We start from the raw sequence: 19,711 nt of genomic DNA, 5'->3' as shown, positions 1-19,711 counted from the left end.
TTTCTTTTTCCAACGTTTACATTCTAATACTTTGGAAGTATCAGAATTAGAATCAGACTAAAGAGCAGCCTTAGATGCACAGCGAGTTTATTTAACTCTGCAAGAACTACCATGAAAGCTCAAGTAGCTTCTCAGACAGAGAGAAAACACAGACCCATCCTTTAAAATACTTTCTCAAAACAGTCTTTGACCTTTTGGGTGCATCATGAACGAGGCCAGTCAATCAGAGAAAACCCTTCTCCCTGTTTTTTTTTTTTTTTCTTGGATGAACTGTTCCTTTATCACACTATTTTAGGAAGAAAAAAAACCTTTTGGCATGATAGGTCAGAATGTTGTTCTAAAGCAAAGCACAAGCTAAAATTTCATGAGAAAGTTAATTAACATTTGGAAAATACCCTGAAATTCTCCCTGAATGCAAAGGGCCATGCACATCTGTCACTGGTCAGAAGCGTCCAGCTCTGCATTGATCCCCAAAGGAGGGAACAAGGAGTGCTGGCACAGCTGGCACAGCTGGCACAGCTGGAGGGGGGCACAGCTCCCAGCCCTGGCGTGCAGCAGGCTCAGCTGAGATGCAGGATCACACTTTGCACCTTCCCAGCTGCACTTTGGGCTTTGTTTTCCTGTTTTGGATAACCAAGCTCAGGGAGGACGCATGGACAGGTCCGAGTGGAGCATCCCGGGCTGGGAATTGAAGCCTTGAAGAAGCCAGGGAGGAAACTCTGCTCAACTTTGCAGCCAGCCCCAAACTGGAGGGGATGTGGAGGAGCTCCAGGGCAGGGCAGCCCCTCAGGGGCACTCAGAGGTGAGACCCCACAGGACAAGGGCAAAGTGCTGCCCCTCCCCAGCTGCTCCTGCTGAGGAGCCACAGCCCAGGCCCTGCTGCTCTGAGGAACTCCTGCACCTCTCACAGCTCCTCCCTGCATCCACAGCATCCTCACACCAGCACCAACCGACAGCAAAGTGCCTGCAGAGATCAGGATGGGTTTTAACAGACCCATCCAGTCCCTGCATGAGGAATGCACAGACCAATAAAGGCAGGGCACATTTTTCCACATACTCAGCTTTTACTTCATACACTAATTATAGCCCAGGCTGGTCTTTAAAAGTGGAAAAAACCACAGAATTAAAACCAAAAATACTACAATAGGGTGAAATAATTGCATGTATTTTTGTTCTGAATTCCTGATTAATAGAAGTGTCAGACCATGCAGAACCTACCAATGTGCTTTTGAGACTTGTCTCTGGTTACACGGCCAACACTAGATAGGAACTTTCTGACCTCTCTGATTTAAAGCCTGGTTTGTAAGCATTACTTTTTGTCATTCTTTTTCCTTATTAAAAAGGGCAGTGTGGAAAAAAGATGATTAAAGATATCAAACAAACACCAAACCTCCTGTGAACGGACTGTTGGAAAATAAAGTACGATTTAATGACGTGAGAAATTAGATGAAACTGTCAAGTTTAAAGAATCTTAAAATGGTTAACAGGTCAAAACATAAAAACTTCTTTATGTATAGACTGAATATAAAGGGAACATGGTAAGTATCTGCCAAGGGTTAATTGCAACCCTGCATGAAAAGCAGTTAACAAGTGAGAGTTAGAACACCCAGGAGGAAAAGAAAAATTTTTCCAGTGCCATGAGAAATAAACAACAAGGGGGAAATATTTCCTTTGGCCACTGTTACCTCCTCTCCAAAAGCTCAGAGGAGCAGTGGGAATGCCAGGGCCTGGTTTGCTCTTGACTCCCTCTGAAACATTTGTCTTCATTACCACTCTTTTTAATCAGGGCTCCTTCATGAGTGTTTCTGCGGGGCCCCCAGGGGCGGCTCCGCGCTGCGATAAATCAGCGGCCGCACCGCAAGGCACTAATCAGCACTCTCAGGGAAAGAACAACACTCAGCGCCGACCACGAAAGGCTTGCAGCAACCTGAGGGCTCGCTGGCCTCCAGGAAGGAGGGCCCACATCAAAATCATCAGCCACTGAACCATCCCTACCTCCTAGGCTCAGCACGACTTGCACTTGGAGATATTATTGAAAAGCGTCCTGCGCGCAAATTGTTCTCGCTGGGTAAAGGGACTTTCTTGATAAAGCTCTCACCCCTTGAGCTTGGTTCCTCTGATTCAGTGGATTGTACTTGTGCCTCCTGCTAGAAAGCATTCAGAGAAACAAACTTGGTAATGGATACCTTGTGCTGCCGTCCTAACGTATCTAGAGGGAAAAAAATCAGTGTACAATGAACTGAAAGAGGAGGAAAAGGAAATGGATAGAAGATAACACATTCCCAAGGCACCTCATGTATTACTGCAATGGAAAAAGAAAATATTTCGTCCATTTCTTTTGTTTTCAAAGGTTATTTATAAACACAACCAAACAGATGTCATCTCAAAAGGAAAATATCTGCATAGGTTATCTGTGCTCACACCCATCCCCCTGGATCCAATTCCTCTAAAACTCCTGCATGATGTTCCAACTGCAGAAACAATTGATATTTCAATAGCTCTTATTATTCCTTAAAAGTGTCCAAGTCCCCCACGCTGCATCAGTGCTTGCCAAGGACACCACAGAAAAAGCTGAGGGCACACCCAAGCCCTTGTGCCTCCCCCAGCTGCCAGCGCCTCTGAGAAATAACCCTGAGCTGTAAAGCTGAGCACTGGCACCCAAATTAGCAAACTAAGCATCCTCCCATCCAAGGGCTCTTGAACAAAAATCCCAGAGCAAGCTTTTCCAAAACCACAACTGCAGCCATCCATGGGTTTGGTTTCTTTTCCCTGTTAAGGCTCATCTCTATGGTACCTGGAAATCTGGCCCATGGAGATAAAGAGATTGTGGAAAGATCACAGAAAAAAAAAAAAATCTTCCACTGTTCCTACTTCCAAAGTTCAAGAAGGTCCAGGAATCACATCCCTGCAGTGAGCTGACTCCAGCACTGAAATTCAGGCTAATGTAGGAAAATCTCTAGTCCTAAACCAACAAACCAGAATTATTTACTGTTGTCTCCTTTCTTTTCTTTTTGGGCTGTACAAACTGCAGGATGGATTCCCTTTGAGCTGAGGGTCTCTGTGAGGGTATCAAAAAGCCTCCTCATGACTCTGAGTGGCAGCACCTTGGGCCTGACCTCTGCCAAACTGTTCCCAAACCCAGAGAGCAGCACTGGGACAGAGCAGCCTCTGACTGCAGGTTTAATCCTGAGCACCAAAAAGGGAAGGAGAGAGAGAGACAACCTTTGCTGTGAACTCGTCGTGAACTTCTGCAGAGTTGCAGGCTCACACTCAGGTTTATTACCATGAGCAAGATAAAATATTTACCGTGTTAATTAAAATACAAGTAAATAATCTAATTCTGCTTGTTGATGAATAGTAATTTGAATTTTGGAGTTATCTAAGTAGCTATTTTCAGATCACTGAAAGGAGCATAGAGTATTCAGTTAAGGGGACACACTGTGCTCCAAAGTCCAATCTTTTGAGCACTATAAATAGGTGGTTTAGGAAAGTTAGGGCCGGGTTCTATTAGAGGAGCTGCTAAACCAGAGCGTGGAATGCAGCAAAAATATTCCCTGCACCAAGAGTGCTCCTTACTTCAAAGAATTCAATATACCCCAGCACTCTCTTCCCAGAGATGAAAATCGTCATTTGAACTTGTCTGGTCCCACTCCACTTAAATGATCCTTTAATTTCCTTTCTGATCCCGAGCCCTCAGGTGCCCGGGGTCGCATGAGGAGTTCACAGCTCCTCTGCTGAGCTCCTGATCCTCTCCCCAGCAGCCCTTTCCTGTCTCGCTGTGCCTTGCGTGCTCCGCGTCAGCTGCCAGCCCCAATCCCCCTCCTGGAACGCCCCTTCCCCCTCCAGCCCGGGCCTGACGTCCGGAACTGACTTAGGAAGTGCTCTAATGGTTACCAAATTTTTGGGAACTGCCTCAGCTTTTGGGAGCTGAACATGTGTTCAGGGCAGGCAGCATCCACCGGCACCACTTGACCTCACGGCAGCCCTCGACTTGCTGATTTTTCTTTTCCTTTTTTTTTTTTTGTTCTTTTATCCCCCCCCCCCTCTCTCTCCTTGAAAAAACAAGAAAACTTTTACCAGATAACACATGATGTAAATGCAAAATTATGTTGTGAAATGACTGCAAACATGCTGTTTTCCAGATGTCTGACGAGACAGTAAAGAACCAGCACAAAGAAGGGTCAACGCTTTCCGTCAGAGACTCTGCTGGGTTCCACGTGAAAAAAAACAAACCCCAAACCCCAACATTCAGATCTCATCAATTCAAGGGGCTCCGCACAGCTGACAAGCTATTTAGGCTTTAAAAAATAAAACGTGAGCTTGCTCTGTCATCTGCCAAATTTCACTCCATCCATAGGTGGTTAAAAGCCATTTGACTGTTAACATTCTATGGATTTCCTAAAGCCATTATTGCCTCAAATGCAAGAGACTGCCTGGGAATCCCTGCTCCTGGGAAAAGCTATCTGAGGTAAGCAGGGCTGCACCCTCTGCTTGCTTATAAACACAAATCTCCCTGCACTAGGCCAGAACTTTGCAGGAGAAAACGATCAAAAAGAGTTGGAAGAAGAGATGAAAGAGCAGAGCGGCTGCCAGGCACTTCCCCTCATCCCCACCATGCCAAGAATGCCTGACTATTGCCACAAGGAGAAACAGCTTTTGTTCTCATGCCAGCTGATGCCAGAGGCACAGACACATCACCCTGGCAAGCTGGGACCAGGGGCCATCTCTGCATCCACCCATCAGCACTGGCAGGGCTGCAATTCCATTTCTTTCCAGCTCTGCTTCCTCTCCCAGGACACAAACCTGTCCTGTTGGGCCAGGCCATCAGCAGCAGGGATTATAAAATTCTTGCTACTCTTTTCTTCTCTCCCTTTTTCCGCTCAAGCAAATTTTACGGAGTACACAACTTGTGACAGGCTGGGTGATGCTTTTTACAGAAATTCAACAAATTAATCTTGAATTCCAGCACGTTTCTACACAGGAAAACACCAACCATAATTCACAGACAGCTGTGCCAAAGTGGAAGCTGCAGTTCCAGACCCACTCATTTATTAGTGTGGGATCCACCCTGTGCAGGATCACTTTTAGAGACACATGGTCATGAATGACCTGGGATGTCTGCGTGGTGCCTGCAGCTCAGTGAGGCCAGGCTGCTGCTCTGAACAGCCCCTGAGCAGCTCCAGCTGCATCCCCGAGGTTCTGGGAGCAAGGAAAGGCATCCCCTGAGATCCCCTACACGAGGACACCACGGCGCGATTCCAGCGAGTTATGGTTTGTCTTTATGCGAAAGCAACACCACTGAAAACATTTTAACTGCAGACAGAGCATCTGTGGATGTCTCTGAAACTCCTGGTTCTGTTCTAGATGCACTCATCAATTCCCCTGCAGACAAACCCCAAGCCCACAATGAATTCATTCACTGCCCTCAGCAGCCAGCAGTAGCCAGTAGTTGGCAGCACGGTCCCTCCACCTCAGCCACAAGCCTTGGGGAAATCTCCCCTGGCTGGCAGGAATCTGCATCTGACAGTATTTCAGGAACATATTTGTTCTCCCTCCCTGCAGTAATCAGGAAAAAAAGTTCCTGTGCTCTGCCTGCCTCTCTGACAAAGCAGGATGTTCCTCTTCCAGGAGAGTCTGACACACGAGGAGCTGGATTTCCCTGTGTTACTGAACCAATAAAATCCACAGCTTGTCTTTCTCTGTGTTATTACAGCACTAAAATATTGCAGGAATTGAAATATGTACTTAATTTTATTTACAGGGAAGGAAATTATTCATTTGGTTGTGAAAGAGTTAATAAGGAAGAAAATCACACACAGTGCGTGTTAAAGGTTAGAGGAATAATCAGTCATTTGAAAAACACTACATAAACATTTTTCCGGATGCAATTTTCAGTCCAAGGATACATTTCCCAGTAGAAATCAGCAGCTAAAAAGGAAATCATTTAGTCTCCATAAGTGCCAAATTGTATCCTGATTTTTCCTGGTCTGGCTCAACTTTCAAAACTAGTGGTTCAACTTCTGCAATCTTTCACCCAATGACTATATAAACACATCCTTATAAGACAGACATAATCCTTGGGTGGGCCAATTTATGTTGGATTATGAAAATACTTAAAGTACAGAATCGTATAATGACTGTTGTCCTTTGGTTTCCACTGAAAGGAAAAAATCCCCTCCAACACAGACAGTGTCTGCTCCTTGCAAGGGCTCTCCACGACACTGTCTCTGGCAACTGTGTCAACATCTCCTGAAAGTGATTAGGTACCACTCCATTTATTATTTAGTTATCACAAGCTCTGTTTTAATGACACCTAATGTGACGTGTATCTATTTTGAGCTTTCACGTGCAAAAGGAAAAGGAAAATAATCCCTGGCAAATTGTCTGCACATCAGCGTGGTGAGTCCCTGCTGCACAAGGGGAGGGGGCAAGTTGTTCCCCACCCCAGGCAGAAAAACAGTTCTCACTCTCAGAAATCCTCTGGCTACTCTGTTTGGTTAAAGGTTATATAAATAGTAGCTTTAAGAAGGATAAAACAATCTCCATACAAAGCAAACATATTCATTGGTAATTTATTGCTGCCTGATGCACATATACACATACCCAAGTATAGATGTTAAATCCAAAAAATTATCTGTTCCTGCCTGCTTGTGCTTTCAGCGATGGAACTGAGGAACAATGGAAACTTTTCTTCTTCGTGGAAAGGTAAATTCTGTTTTTTCACTTCCCCTCTGAAACTCTAGAGTTTTTACAGGCAACTACAAAAGTCAGCGTGTTAAAGCCAACAGTATCCCATCTTCAACACTTCCATGTGGTAGAACAAAACTTTCCTTTCCCTCCAATGTATAAAGTTATGTGAAAGAAGACATTTTTTTTCAAGTCTACAGAGAGTAAAGAATAAATTATAGTGATAAGATCTGGAAAAGTTTGGTTGGAAGTTAAGAGATTTTCACATCTGTGTCTACACATCCATGCCTTGGGAATAATGTATCTCGAGTACCAGTCACATAAAAATGCAAGAAATTGTTCCTCTCTCAAAGGCAGCCCAATCATTCATTGTACTCATGTCTACACTTTGACTGGTAGCTTCCAGCAGAGATCTGAGCTAGCAAACTGCAAGGTTTCCCCTGATTTCAAACCCTGCCTGTTTAACGTGTGGCTGCATTAAAAAATACATAATTAGTAACATATACACAGCTTAATTCACCATGGCATTATTCCCTCTTTGAGCTGGAATAAGTTAATTTATTCATGCTGTTCCAACATAAACTGAGTGATAGTGCAGGGGCTGTGCCTGCAACACCCTGAGCCTGATTTACACCCCTGTGACCATCCTTCCCTGGTTTCTGAGGGCTTTGGGATTCTCTGCTTTTCCAGGCAGATTCTCACACTGTGCTGGGAATGACAGTCCAGTGTGGTGTCAGCCAGGCTGAGAAATTGCTGCTCATTTATTGAAACAAACGTGGCACAGCCTTTCATGCCTGGTGCAGAACACTTGGGTGCATCCCTCAGCAGGAACAGGAGAATTGAGCTGTTTGAAATGCTCCTCAAAGCTTTCCTGAGCCAGCTCAGGATGGGAGAACAGCTGAAAATAAAGCAAAATTATTTTGCTTGTGTGGGCATTGCCCCCTGCCCAGTACAGCTGCTCAGGTAACATGATGCACACCTTGACACACATTCCACAGCTTTATTTCCATAAAGAATAAAATTATTTCAGCCATCAAGACTCCAATGCTTTCCTCTGGCTGTCTTGTATAGTGTATGGTTTATTTACACATATGATGAACCTCTAATTCACAGATATTAATATTAATTAACAAATACCTCATACTTCAGAGAACACACACTGAGATCCTCCTACAATGAAATATAAGTACCTCAGATGCTCACTTTATCCTAATTTTTGACAGGGCAAAACATCCCAACAGGTTCAGCAGGGTAAAATTGCATCAGGCACACTAAGAAATGCCCCAGCAGCTCTTTGAGGCACAAAAGAAAAGTTTTTGTTCAAAATCAAGAATTTCTGGCTGACATATTTCACGTTCCTTTTGGATTTAAAACACCCTGCTCTGAAAGCCACCATTATTTCCAAGTGAAGAAAGAAAAGGGAATTTGCCCCATTTCTCCCCACTCCTCACTCTGCTATTGTCCCCTGTATCTATTTCCAGGAAGCCAGATTCATTAGGGTTAATCTGCCTACTAAATGAATAAACAAAGGATTTCTCTGTCACTGAGGGGCCAGGTGAGCTGATATCATCTTCTAACCCAGAAAATCACCCACAAAAATACAGAGCAGGAAATTACCTGCTGCAATCCCACACCTGGGATCATTTGGCAAGTGCCTTAGAAATGTTGAGTAGATGACTGAAATCAAACTAATTATGTGGGGTTTTTTTAATGCAGATCTTCTATCAGGAGGGGAAAAAGGCCTTTCTGAAAATGTGATGTAAAAAGGTCTCAAATGTCTTGGTTTACCTCACTTAGTAAAAAATGCAGAGAACTTCCCTGGATGAAAATGTTACAGGATTTGTGTAATTAAAATATTCTGCCTCCTCCCAATGACAGTCACCTCTGGCTGTCCCCAGCAGTGCCCACGCTGCACAAACAGCCAGGTTTACAAATTGCTGCTGTAAGAATCTAATGAAAGATTAGATAATCTTTCTGAAAGATACTGAAATAAGGAAGATACTGAAATAAGAATTTCATGGAGCTGAGATAAATACAATTTCTAGCACACAACATTCACCTGCCCAGGGAACTCCTCACACAGACCCAGCTCCAGGAGCTGTCAGTTCTCACATTTCTGGTGGGGGTGCCAACTTTGGGGTTTGACACCTGAAGGAGGAATGGAGATCTGGAAAAGGTTCAGATTTTACTTTCCAGATCTTGTGGAAAAATAAATCAAACCATGGGATGGTCTGGGTGGGAAAGGACCTTAAACATCATCAATGCCATGGGCAGGAACATCTCTCACTACCCCAGATTGCTCCAAACCCTGGACCTGGGACACTCCCAGGGATGGGGCAGCCACTTCTCCAGGCAAACACTGACAGGCACCAGGAGTAGGAAGAGAGCTTGGGGGAATTCACCAAAAAACTCCAAATATGAGGCAGGAACAACAATTCCCTCAATGCAGGGTGTGAGCTGGGCATGTGTTAGAGCAGGAGAGGAGCCAACACAGGGATTAAGAATACAGAAAACACCATAACAAAAGTGAAGATGTGTTCAGCTGTGACTGGAGGCAAGAAAATCTGAGGAAAAATGAAACAAAACTGGGAGAGGTCCCAGGATGCAAAGAAAGAAGGCACAGCTGGGTAGAAACACAGGCACAGAGCCCAAAATTCAGAGCTTGGCAATGCTATGGAGGAAGAAAGGGCAGGATTTGAAGCTTTGGGCTGAATGCTGCTCCCAAAATTACCCAGCCAAGTGCTCCCTTCCCTCCTGCAAACATGGATTCCATTTGATGTTCCTTCTACAGCAAGCAAGAAGAGATAAATTAAAGCTGAGAACCTCGAGAGGGCTTTGATCCTATTGCCTGCAAATATGTATAAGGATATTTTCCCCAGACATACTCGTGCTATATATGGGAACCAAATGCTGACTAATCACACAAAGCCTCTGGTGCCTGAGCACAGCTGGGATCTGCACAGACCACTGCCACAAGGGCCCAGGAAAATGGGGAAAACCAAGAAATTGCTGAGAAAGAGGAGAAAATGGTGATCAAAGGCACTGGAGGCCCCTTTGGATAAGAGGGAGAGTTTCAGGCTGCTGAGCTTTAAGATCCAATTGACACATTTCTTCTTGTATTACTGAAATTCAACAGGCCAAGTCATGATTACCCCTTTTCCAAGAGAAAAATGATCCTATCTGAGACCTGCTGACTCAGGACAGCAGCAATGGGATGCAAAAGGCTGAATTTTGGTTTATTGGTCCATAGACAGCACCAGCTGGCAGAGATGGAGCTGTTTACCAGGACATGGCCTCATGTCCCAGGCACAGACAGGGACGGGATGGGGACAGAAGCTCAGATGTGGCATTGTCACTGTGCTGATGGCCAAGACACAATCAGAGCTTCAGATCTTGAGTGTGCTGAGGAAATGGGGTTTCATTTCTCTAGGTACTCCTTATCCTCTGAAGTGGGAGAAACACCAACTCAAAGAGCAGCATCAATTCTTGCCTTTCACTTAAAGTGCTCATCAGCGTGGCATAGCTAATTAATGCTTTCAATAGGTGTTAAAAATTCCTGGGCTGCAAGGCAGTGAATGCATTATGAGCAGGCAAAGGCAAGTGGCTCCAGTTTAGAGGCACAAAGGTGAGATAATGGCCTTCCACATCACTGAACTGTCAAGCTCATTTAGCACAAAGCCTGGCATCTGGAGATTTCAAATCATACAGCCGTTTAAAAATATATAGAATGTTAAATTAAATGACAAACACGGGACATGTCACCTTTTACAGGCAGAAATGTAAAACCAAAGCATATGTTCTCCAACTGGATTTGCTTCAGGATCAGCAATATTTTCGTAACCTCATTAGTTTTCTTGACTTGGTTTTAAACATGCAAGGATGGATGTACAAATAAGTTACAGGTCCTCCACGTGACATCCTCAATTATAAGTCAATCTTTACCAGCAAAGTAAATTAAGAACTGGAAGTTTAACTCTTGTGGAAGGTGAAGACAATGAGGGGAAATATCTGCAAGCTGTTAGGGATGAAACTCCGTGTAAATCCAAGAGATGAGTGCAAATACCCCAGTTTCAAAGCTACATTTACAATGTGCCTCTGTGTGTGTCAAACTGGCCCGGGGCTCAGAGGCAGCAATGGCCCCAAGCTCTGGCTGTGTGACAGAGCCCAGGCTGTGGCTGGCTCCTCACAGGGCAGCTCTGGCTGTCATCGTGTCCTGTCACCTCTCTGGTGGCAGTGCCACACCAGGGCAGCTCTGTGGGATGAGGGGAAGGTGACAAACCCCAGTTCCCTGCACCACTGGGTATCTCTGCATGGCGCTGCCTGGCACAGCCCAGCTCCATGATCCCCTGGCAAAGGAGGCAGCCCTCACCTGCCACCCCTGTGTCCCCTGGCAAAGGAACATCCCTCACCTGTCCCTGGCACAGGGGACACCCTCACCTGTCCCCCATGCCAATTCCATGTCCCCTGGCACAGGGGACACCCTCACCTGTCCCCCATGCCAATTCCATGTCCCCTGGCCAAGGGGACACCCTCACCTGTGCCCCATGCCAATTCCATGTCCCCTGGCACAGGGGACATCCTCACCTGTCCCTGGCACAGGGGACACCCTCACCTGTCCCCCATGCCAATCCCATGTCCCCTGGCACAGGGGACACCCCTCACCTGTGCCCCATGCCAATCCCATGTCCCCTGGCCAAGGGGACACCCTCACCTGTCCCCCATGCCAATCCCATGTCCCCTGGCACAGGGGACACCCTCACCTGTGCCCCATGCCAATGCCATGTCCCCTCACCTGTCCCTGTCCCCGCTCCCTGTCCCTCCCCGAGCCGTGACCCGCGCGGGCGCTCTCCCTTCACGCCTTGCACAATCCCTCACTCAAGGGTGATTAAAAGGCCAGAACTGGGCCAATAAAGCTGATTTTATTTGTTCCTGCACAGCAGTGGGGGAGTGCTGCCTGCTGATGGCACTGAACAAACCATGGCATCCCCAGTCTGAGCTACCTGTCAGCTCCTGCTGGAGCAGCTGTGAGTTTATCAGAGCAGTGCTGGAAATGGTCACATCAGGCAGAGCTGGTGCCCCTCCACTTCTCCTCTTCAGCTCCAACAAAAACCATTTTACAGCATGGGGAATATTTGATATACCACCTAATGATCACTAATTAATAATCTCACTGAGCCCTGATCACCTTTAAGCTGTGCATCCTCCCAGGACCTTCCTCTGCAGGAACCAGCACAAACCAACTGCAGCATAATTTAATTTTTTTTTTTTTTTGGTCAGGCAGATTCACAAAGTTTCACTCACGTTCCATTGGAGAGAAAGGAAAAAAGCATGAGCCAAACTTTGAAATTAAATCATGAAATAGTGAAGCACTGCTGGCAGTTCAGCTTACTGGGCATCAAAGTTTAAACTTTGCTTTCAACCTCAGTTTTCCAAACACGCTGTCACTCACCATAATATGGGTTAAAAATAAGAGAAAGCAAAGATGAAATGTAAATGATTTAAATGCATGCATATGTTCTTTTGTAAAATGCATAATGCAGCTGCAAGATTTTTCCTCATATTTTGGACACAAATCAAGGGGGAAATGGTTCACTTACAATACAGTGAATTTTTTATCTAACTTCAGTGCTAAGATGCAGCTCCCTGCAAGCATTTCTCTCTATATTGAGTGTTGCTTTGCTTTTATTTGGGTTTTTTCCCTGGAGTTTAAATACAAATATCAAAACCAAAAGACTACCAGAGCACTTTTTGCTTCTCCAAATTCTTTCACACCAACTTTCTGCTTGTTAAAAATCCACCAGCAACACAAAAGCTTTGCAGATGATCTACGGCCATTTCCCATATCTTACATTCAATCATAAGTAAAATCATCCTTATTTTTAAAATATATTTTAAGTGATGGGCAAGAAGTGGAGTACTCAGTGGATTGCTCAGTAAATAATAGAGGCAGGGAATGGGAGCAGGGAAAGGAGCCCCTGATTGTCACCATCCTCCTCCTCAGCTGCTCTGGGGTGCAAGGAGAGTCCTGGAGCTCCCACCCTCAGCTCTGGGGTTTTTATTCCTGCTTGGACAGCCCAGCTGGGATGTCCCTGTCCCAAAGGGAACGTGGTGACCATCAGGAGCTCCTTTCCCTGCCCTCTGCAGCAGGCACTTGCTGGCACCAGCTTTGGCTTTCAGAGCTCTCCAGGCAGAGCTGGAGCAGTCACCAGCACCCAGTTCAGCCTGGCTTGTAATAAAAAGTGAAAGTTCAAAGCAATGCAAGCAGCAGATAAAGAACTATTAAAATCTGGCTGGGGTGATGCCAGGGATGGAGTCCAAGGCAGGGGAGGAGCCACAGCCCCAAGCCAATGGCTGTCCCACAGTGGGGGATAATTAAGGAAAACAAAATATTTTCCATCTGTTTCTTTACCCCTGACGTCACCGAGGCAATAAAATATATACACAAGTGAGCACCAACAGGCTGTATTTCAACCTAAATATAAATATTTATTCCCAGCAGAGAACATCTTTACTCCAGTGAGTAGCCAGGGTGAGGAGGCTGTGATTGGAGCACCCTCAAGGTATTAAGCTGCACCTTGGAGTAGATGAAATGCCTGGCTCACTTATCATGCCAAATAGCTCAGTTTTATGTGTCACATCCCCAAATCCACACTTCTGCTCACTCATCCTCATCACACTCTAATGGACACCTGCTAAAACCTGCTCCTTTTGGATTAACAGTGGTGAAAATAAGTGCTTATACTGATATTACATTAAAAATTACAGCAGGAGGAAGCTGAGAGACAAAAGGAAGGGTCTGCAGAGCCCTGAGGACAAGGGCTGATGTTCTGAACCCCTCCTGAGAAGAGGGCAGGACAAACTGCAGGATCTCAAAAGGATCAGAACCAGGATCCTGAAACCATTAACATCTAACAGAGACTGCAGGCCAAAGTGGCAACAAGAAATAATGAGGCATATTTAGATGTTTTCAAAGCAAACATGGGAAATGGTGAGCAAATACTTTGAAAGATAAAGCCTAATTAATGAAATCACTAAATAAAAATGCCTCTATTATAAACTGATCACAAATAAAGCTTTCCCTGAAACAATACTCCCTCCAAAACTCAAACACTCTTTTAATTTGCACATCCATTTTAAGGCCATTTCAAGCAGTCTAGATTATTAGATGAGCTTAGAATATGTTACAAGCTTATAAAAATATAAAGATTTGCAAAATGCCTTATTTAAGCAGTGGAGGAAAAGAGCAGAAATGTCAATGCACACGCTGCCTGCAAATACCAGTGGTGTGTTATTTCTGTGCAATCTCTCAAAACACAAGTACAGACACTGAGGTTTCTGGATCTCTTGTAAGTTTAACAGTAGCTGGGAGCTCTTAGATCTCCAGCTATAATAAATATTGTATCCTACAGGAGCCCATCGGGAATCTCAGCTCATGTGTTGCTCCACAGAAGATTGTGGTGTCAGATATGATTAGAATCAACACTTCCCACTTCTTCAGAGCTTTAAAGCTACCTACACACAGCATTAACAAAGACAATTAAGGGGCACATCAGAATCTCATATTAATAATGAGTTTTTGTTAACTAGCACAAAACACCCATGATAACAAGATTATTGTTTCCCCCCTAAATAAACCCATGGCATTTCTGTGCTCACACCATGCTCCAGCCTAGTGCAACTGTTCAGCTGATGTGAACTGAAGGTGCCTTCCCCAACTGGAAGGTGGAGGCTCACACTTGAGCAGTGAGACACTGCAGGGGCTGCACTAATGGAGCCTGAACACACGTCAGGCAGCTTGTGTGACACAGGAACAACTGTCTGGGACCATTACCAGGGCCCTGGGGCCACGCTGCAACTCATCCTGCTGGGGAAGGAAAACCCCATCCCCTGGATTTTAACCATGCTGGGGAGGGCACAGCTCACCCAGAGAGCTGGGACACAACACAGGAACTGCTGGGCCAAAAATCACCTGGGACAGGTGAACAGGGACAGCAGCACCCCAGGAACCTCACCTGCTTAAAGCCAAATCCCACCCAACACAACAGGGCCTAGGAATTGCTGAGTTTTGATTTTCATCCCCACCACTGGAATCAGATGCACACAGCAGTGGTTTTGAAGCTGATACAGGCTTGGTTTGAAATGCAACCATCTCAGAAGAGATGAACTGCTTCAATCACTGCCAGACTGCTCAGCTGTAGCACAGGCACCCTGGGATGAGGAGACTCCTCTGTCCCTCGCAGGGCAAAGCTGCCCCACATCACCACACTGTGCTGGGGGGAGTGAGCTGCCACCTCCAGAACTGACTAAACCACCCACAATCATCACAGGCTGGAAAATTAAATCAGCATCTAATGATTCTGCTGCCTTTCACTGACTGCTGCCATGCCTGTCCTCTCCAGTGTACTTCTCCTGCCTCCAGAAAACACCCACCAGCGTGTGCAGACATTAATGCTGCTCCATGGGCCCCTGCAGCTGAGTCTTTTCCCAGTCCAGGCAGAGATCCAGCAGCAAGTGCCCCATCAGTAGTGTCAGGTCATTTCAATTTCTCCTCACATCTCCCCAGTCTATAGGGCATGGCTGTTTGCAGATGTAATCATGAACACTGCACTGGCATCTTGGAGCCTGGTGGAGTCACTTCTGTCTTAAGGCTCTCTTCAAAAATCATCAGATAACATTTTCTCAAATTAGATGAAATAAATCAAGTTGAAAACATTCTAAGTACCAGGATTCTGCATTATGCAGCTCATGCACACACACACTTAGCAAGGCAGATGAGCTGGATGGGGAGAGCAGGAGCACATGTGAGGAAACAAAGATACCTGAGATATCCCACATGCTGTCACCAGGCAGGGAATAATACAGAAAATGTTATGCAAATAGGTAACATAATAAACATTTTAAATAGATACATTAACAGGATCAGCACAGAAGTTATTCCAGGAAGGAAACATAACTTAAGTTCATGTAAATTCAGGCCGACAGGACGAGTAACACAAACCAAGCAGAGCTGGGTTGGCTTTTCTGTGTTCCTGAACAGGTGATGCCCCCTAAGAGCAGCTTGTTCTCTGCCCATTATTAAAACCTCTCAATTACTGTGAAGAACAGCCCAGGGGCCAAAGCCCTTTCCTTGCCTTCAAAGCTCAGCATTATCCTCTGCAGCCCCGAGTGCAATCTCTATCTGCCACAACAAACCACCTTTATCCCAGGCAGGTAATTACAGGTTCAGGTCAAGGGCTGCAGCCGGATCCATTTCATGGCAGGGAGCTCGGCAGCCCCGACACCCGAGCCCTGCCTCAGCCTGGCATTCATTGCCCGTGGCAGCAGGGACAGCCTGGGAATTCACAGCGCTGGTGACTTCATCTGCCAGCTGCATTCACACATCTTTACTACCTGAATAACTGAGCTGCGCTGCTCCCAGGCAGCACTTTGTGCTCTACAGCGTTTGGGAATAAATATTTGATTGTGCATACAACAGAAAGGAGCTCAGATGGTTTAAGGTGTGATGGCAGAAGTGTTTCTTAAACTCCAAGTGAGAGCATTGCTGGACAGTAAAAGTTTGTCCCGTGGTCTGTGCCTCACAGGTGTGGTGATGAACAATAAAAGGACAACTCCCTCCCCCACAAAGCCCCAGTCAATTCTTCTGTTCATTAAACCCTCTGCAGGCAGAACTCCCTGTCCATGACCAGCCAGTCACACACAAAAGAGAGGGAAGTACTAAATTACAAGCTGATTTTAAGTGGGCATTGATTGAAGTAACCAGAAGAGAGCTTAGTGTTGTCAGAGTTTCATACAACAGTAATAAACAATCTTCATTAAAAAATGATGTGTGCATCCCCCTGCAGCACAGCACTCACCAGGTTTCAGCTGAGAACATTAAGGTTCCCCCCACCCCACACACAATTAATGAGCAAAAGAATCCTCAGGATCTTTTCCTTCTACAAATTAATTTTATTCATTAAATAATGCCATTCACTGAAATCCTTCCCACTCAATTTCTGCATTTATTCTAGGCAAGAAAGAAACAGATTTATGATTCTATTCTGTGACCTCCTCCCAGCAGGAAAGGAAGAGGTTGATGCAGAAAAACAGATTAGACAATTCCTCTATCAATGTTCTCATCCTGCACTAGCAATGCAACCAAATCATTACTTGGCTGATGGGTAAGTGTGCAAAGGCTCTTTGTGTGAGGGAACAAACAAGGCTTTCCACAGACAGACACAGAGATGCAGCCACTTCTGTGAAATGAGCAGGGCTGAGCCACTGAGCACACCTGAGGACCTGAGCCCACACCTGGGTGCAGCTGAAGGGGAACACTCAGACCAGCAACTGCTGCAAAACCCTTTCCTGGAGCTTTTCCAGCTCTGCAAGCTCAGAATTTACTCTACAGATACCCTAACCTGCCCACACCCCTAATTTCTGCATCTCTCATTATTCAGAGAGCCCCACCAGGTTTGTTTTTTTCAGATATGCCACACATATAATGTATGTCATCTCCACAGGTCACAGAATGAAAATTCAGGAGGTGCTGGTAGGTGTGGGTGTGTGAAGATGTGACCTTCAGCCGCAGCATCACCTGCATGCTTTAAGGTTCCTGTTTAATTTCTGGGCTCATAAATAGAACCTGACCCACTCAGGCTTAACCCAAAGCCAAGCCCAGAGCCCGAGCACACCTTTGGGGAGGAAGGACAGACAGACAGACAGACAGACACAGTCTGCCTGCTGCACACACTGAGCAGCTCCTGCCTGTGCAGTGGTTCTGCTGCTGCATTATCACCAAAACCTTCCTGCTTTACAGAGATTTAAACTCACTCTTGTCCCCCTTTAACATTTCCAACTCCAATCTGGAGCAGCATCTGGAATTCCAGTGCATTTCATCCTTCAGGGTACATTCTCTGTGATGCATATGACTCAAATATGTGCACTGAGGGACAAGTGTCCAGTTGCTTCAGGTGACTGAATTTTTGCAAACTTTTCTTGAAAAAAATAAACCAGAGAAGAGTCTTGGGAGAATTTTGAGTTGAGAGAACCAAACTGTAATATACATTTTAAAAATATATCCAAGTAACCTTTACAGATTCAGCCACCCACCTTGAGAATGCCACTGTAAATTTTCATTATTGATAACAGCATTAGAGTTTTGCACTTTCTAAATTAAGACTTTTCTAAGTGATCCTACGAGACTGTCCTTAGCACACCACAGCTTTACAGACACATGAGGAAAAAACCATGCTTAAAAAAAAAAAAAGCACACAAACTGCTAAATAAATACACCAAGAGAATTGTCACCAAAGGGGGAGAGGGAAGGAAGCTATTGGGGATGGCAGAAGGATAATGGAGATGATAAACATGTACTTGGAGTCTTTTGATAGGAAGAAGTGATGAGTCAGATAAGCAGAGGCGCCACACGGTTGCATCTCCAAGCAACAGGCAATCAAAGCTCCAGATAAAATCTTCATAAAGTGCAACAGGCCCCAGTGCAGGGCCAGAGCTCAGCAATCACTTCCTGGTTCAGCTCAGGCAGCAGAAATTTATGACCTACTTAAAAATCCTTCAAACCTAAAAATGTCTTTTCCATAAAGAACATCAGCAACGTGGGAAGAGCAGGAAATGAGAATACTCAGTGGTGGACTGGAACACAAAAAGCCAATGCTGTGCATGAGTGGTGCTAAAAACAAACCCTTCCCATCCACAGCTGAGATTAATGCAGTTTTCTGCACATCTCACAGGTGGGAGGAGAAGCAAATAAGCATAAAATACTCTTTCCTTTGCTGGGCCCTGTTACAAGAACAGTTTGAAATCTCAAAACCAGTGTATATATTTGCCTTGTGTCTCCTTTACTCTGCAACAATTCACACCCCTAAACCATCACACAATTTAGACTCTGAACCCCTAAGTTCTGCATGGGAAAGAGTGAGGATCAAGGAATACAAAGCTGCAAGGAGATGCTAAAATTCCAGAATCAAAAATCAATTCCAACCCAACCTGTCTGGGTGAAGCAAATAAAACTCTGCCATCAGCATGTCCCTGACAAAAGCCATGTATTGTTTACAAGAAACTTATGGAGTGCTATAACCAAACTGAGTCATACTGCACAGTAAATATATTCTCAGTGTCCTAACAATGTACACAATGGATTTTGGCAATTTTAATATAGACACACATGTTAAAGGCATTACAAATGAGGCTTCACCACATTCACATGAGTCAGTTCCTAATAAAGCCCCATCCACACCTGAGGAACTGTTCAGCAGGGAGGAGGCACTGCCCTGTGTGCCCATTGTTTCTGCTGAGGGTGGGGTAACACAGCTTTACAAGTGCTGCAGTTACAAAATAATCACATTTCAGAATTACTGCACAGCCCTGTTCCAGGTGAAGGCACTGCTCCTGCACAGGAGGGAAAATCCCCACCCTGATAATGCTGATATCTCTCTGCATCAGCTGATAGTGAGCACAGCTCTGCATTCATCACTCTGAATCTCAAGTGTCACACATACAGCCTGAAGCTCTCCTGTGATTCCAACTTGGAACCTTTTAGGAGCAATAAGCATAGATGAACTAGGCAAAAAAAATCATAACTGATGCATTAATATTTTCTTCTGTATCAAACAATTATTTTCAAAATTACTTTGCCATGTAGTAAAACAAACAAATTCCCCTTCAATAACCAACACCAGATGTTTGTCTAAGCCCAACAGGAATTAATTTAACAACTTTTAAATATTTGAAATGGAATTTATAAGGACAATTCTCAATATCCAAAGTAAATGTGGTTACTATTGAACTCTGTTATAAACACATATATGAAATATCCTGTAATACCCAAATAAATTCATTTGGCAAACAATGAAGTATCTTGGACTCAGCATTTATATCAAACAGCAAACAGAGTCTGAAACAGGAGCTTTTATTTTAACTCTCTTTAAACCAACCTTCAGAAACCCCTTTCTGTATGTGTTACAGTCTCTTTTTACAGTTTAACCTCAATCCAATCAGGAGTCTCCAGGGATTTTCAAATCACTGAAGA

At 44.9% G+C, this 19,711-nt stretch overlaps 1 protein-coding gene across 10 annotated transcripts in view; it reads right to left on the bottom strand.

The window, feature by feature from the left end:
* Positions 1–19,711, bottom strand: part of BCAS3 (BCAS3 microtubule associated cell migration factor) — a 306,177-nt gene that overhangs the window by 155,217 nt on the left and 131,249 nt on the right. The gene's annotated exons all lie outside the window — the stretch shown is intronic.

This window comes from Zonotrichia albicollis, chromosome 22, assembly GCF_047830755.1.
Source record: "Zonotrichia albicollis isolate bZonAlb1 chromosome 22, bZonAlb1.hap1, whole genome shotgun sequence".
In the NCBI taxonomy this organism is placed as follows: domain Eukaryota; kingdom Metazoa; phylum Chordata; class Aves; order Passeriformes; family Passerellidae; genus Zonotrichia; species Zonotrichia albicollis.
The sequence above is the reverse complement of the archived record's forward strand: the minus strand, read 5'-3'. Positions and strand labels throughout refer to the sequence as shown.